This window comes from Lactuca virosa, chromosome 5, assembly GCF_052849685.1.
Source record: "Lactuca virosa cultivar CGN04683 chromosome 5, Lactuca_virosa_CGN04683_v6, whole genome shotgun sequence".
In the NCBI taxonomy this organism is placed as follows: domain Eukaryota; kingdom Viridiplantae; phylum Streptophyta; class Magnoliopsida; order Asterales; family Asteraceae; genus Lactuca; species Lactuca virosa.
This window is the reverse complement of record NC_136430.1, coordinates 306,855,328-306,858,557: the sequence shown is the minus strand read 5'-3', so window position 1 is coordinate 306,858,557 and position 3,230 is coordinate 306,855,328. Positions and strand designations below refer to the sequence as shown.

The window sequence follows — 3,230 nt, the reverse complement described above, 5'->3', positions numbered from 1 at the left end:
ATGCGCATTAGTTATGTTGTATATCGACATATTATGTGGGATAGGTTGAGGTGAAACTGCTCAGTGCGGTAACCAAAAAACTCGGGAGCATTCCAGATACGAGCTAAGGGAGACTCAGCTCGATGGCAATCCAGATGTGAGCTGTGGGCCCGGAAGGCAATCCAAACTCACACTGTGGGCCCAGGGGTAATCCAGTCTGTAAAGTTGTGGACCCAGTACATGTTGATTATTTGTATATGTGTTACGGTATGTTGGCATTCCAACCCGATGGTTGAGGGCTTAGGGTATTCCTTCCCGATGGATGATTAGACCCATAGTATGGTGTTTGTTATTGTATGTGTATTGTTGTGTGTATGGGTGATATTGCCATGTTTATACATATTTTCAGGCAATATTTATTTACATTTTTATTGATATTTTGGTTATTTATATAGAATAATGGTACTTATAAAGATAAATTGTTATTTGCAGTCAAATTAAAGCATTTTCGAAGAAAGGGACCAGAATTGACAATACTTGGAACTTTGGAGACTTGAAGAATGAAAGAATAAGAAATCCACGGATTTGACTCTAATCACGACGTGAACCTCATGATCACGACGTGGTCTTGAATCTTCCAGAAGATAAATATGTGCGAAGTAAGAATCCGTGCCCGATAAGGATATCTCTTAGGTCACGTTGTGAAGCTTCCTGTCACGACGTGAATCACGAATTTTGGGAAAAGTATAAAAACGCTTGACCATTATGACTTGAGGGACTTTTGGCTGCCTTGGAGGGTTCCCGGAGACGAAATTCAGAAGGGAAGAAGTGATGGAAGAGGCTTTTACCACCAAGGAAGAAAAGAGTACATCAATAGTTTAATTGTTTGGTACATTCATTATGACTTCTATTATGATTTGTGTTTGTTTATCTGTTGCTATGAGCAGCTGAATCTAGCTACTCTTGTTTAGATAGATGAAGCTTCTGACTTATGGTTTAGCTTATTGATAATGGATTTGCTTAGTTGGTAATTTGCTTGTGTTGATTATTATTACCTAGCATGTTAATATTTGTTTCTTTAGTTGCTTGAATTCATGTTCTGTGTAGCTTAGTGATTATTAAATTACATGAACTTGAAACCTAGTGATTTAGTGAACATTGAATTACTAGAGCTAGGATTGACCAATCTTAGATAGTAATTAAAGTTAGCTGTGCTAGAGAACATAAATTATGACCATAACTGTGTTTGCATAATCTTACATAGCATATTCATAATCATTACTGGTTCTGTGTTTGATTGTGTGTGACCATACATAGTTTTACATGAATATTAGGAAATTTAGACTTAAATTACTAATACAATAACAACCAACTTGATAATCCATAATTGTTAGCTAACCATAAAGAAGAAGTGGATTCGAACTAAACAAGAGTGTTTTTAATTATTGATTGAATTTGAGTTAAGTTAGTCTAATCTTGCAAAATTAGATAAAACCCTTTCCTTTGTTGATAATTAGGTTAGTTTAATAGTAAGTAGATTAATTAGTCAATATCGTTCCCTGTGATCGACACCCGACTTACCCAAAGCTATACTATAGTCTGACTAGGTACACTACCTAGGTGCAAGTAGTTAGTTAAGGTAGTTAGGTTATAAATTTAAAATTAGGTGTAACCATTTGCACACATCAAGTTTTTGGCGCCGTTGCCGGGGAACGGCTTATTTGATAGTTTATTTATTTACTTTAGATTAATCGATCCTTTTTGTGGGGTAAAACCTGCAAAAAAATTTATTTTTATCTAGCTTTTTTTTAGTACCTAACTCACGACGTGAGCCTTAAATTCACGACGTGAGTTCAGTATTTTATCAATTTTTTTCGTTTTTCTTTTCTGATTGTTTATCTGCGACAACACCACGTGGTAGACTTTACCACGTCGTGGTGGCCAGTCAGTGAGCAATTTTCATTTAGTTTTTGTTCAGTTTTACGTTTTTATTTTGTTCATTTTGCAGGAGTTCATGACCAGAGGTTCCAACACACCTTTGGTACCACCACTTAAAGATCCAGAGTCTGCCCTTCACAAAAAGAAAGATAAGAACGTGAAAGAAGATCAAACACCAAAGAAGACGCCCTTACAAGATCTCAAGTCAGTGTTCTCAAAGAAGTTGGGGAAGAAAACGGGAGAATCGAGTTCATCTACAAAGGACAAGAGCAAGGCTGTAAGTTTAGATCAAATACCTTTCCCAAACGAGTCTGAATACGAGTCCGAGAACGGATTTTGACTATATACAAGCGAACCCGAAGACGAGCCAAGCAACGAAATGGCAAACATTGACGAGATGTCCATGGGAGCTTACAAGAAGCGTATCAGAGATGATATTGGTCCGGGTTTGGTACAACCCGCAATTCCTGCCACTGCCACATTCGAGCTGAAGGGACACATCCTTACTGCACTTAAGGATATACCATTCTATGGGAAAGATCATGAGGATGCTTTTAAGCATCTAGATGAAGTGAATGACATTGCAGATTATTTCAATGTCCCAAATGTCAATAGAGATACTGTCTTGTTAAGGATGCTACCAATCACTTTCAAAGGAGCTGCAAAAGATTGGTTAAAAGCACTTCCTCCTGGTACAATCACTACTTGGGCTCAAATGCGTGAGCAATTTCTAGATCAATTTTTCCCACCTTCCAAGATAGCTAAACTCAAGAAGGCAATAGCCAACTTTGAGCAACAACCGGGGGAATCACTATACGAAGCTTGGGAGCGCTACAAAGGGTTGTTAAGGAATTGTCCTCAACATGATCTAAATATTCAACAAGAGATGTCTATATTCTATGATGGGGTCAATGTTATGACAAGACAACTCCTTGATTCTCAAGGGCCATTGACAAAGAAAAATCCAAGGGAGTTCAAGGAGTTAGTTGAAGAATTCGCAAGACACTCTCGTGAGTATCACAACCCAAGACAAGATGGAGCAAAAGGCAGTGGGGGTGCACATTCTGAAGAGATGGCTGCCATGATGGCGATGCTCAATACTATGGATCGGAGATTGACCCAAATGGACCAATCAATTCATGCAATAAGAGTTGGATGTGAGAAATGTAGTGGACCACACTTGACTAAGGATTGCCATTTGGATGATTATGGGAACAAGAAGGCTCAAGTTTGCTACTCAAGTGGAGACAAGTATGATGACGATTGGAGGAAGCCAAAGAATGAGTGGTTGCCTTATGATGAGTGCAAGAAAT

General features: G+C 38.2%; 1 non-coding gene across 1 annotated transcript; it reads right to left on the bottom strand.

Annotated features, from left to right (window-relative positions):
* Positions 1–2,680: 2,680 nt before the first annotated feature.
* Positions 2,681–2,787, bottom strand: LOC145117839 (small nucleolar RNA R71). The gene has a single exon (XR_013712833.1). It is a non-coding gene; the product is annotated as a small nucleolar RNA R71 (small nucleolar RNA).
* Between the last annotated feature and the right edge of the window lie 443 nt (positions 2,788–3,230).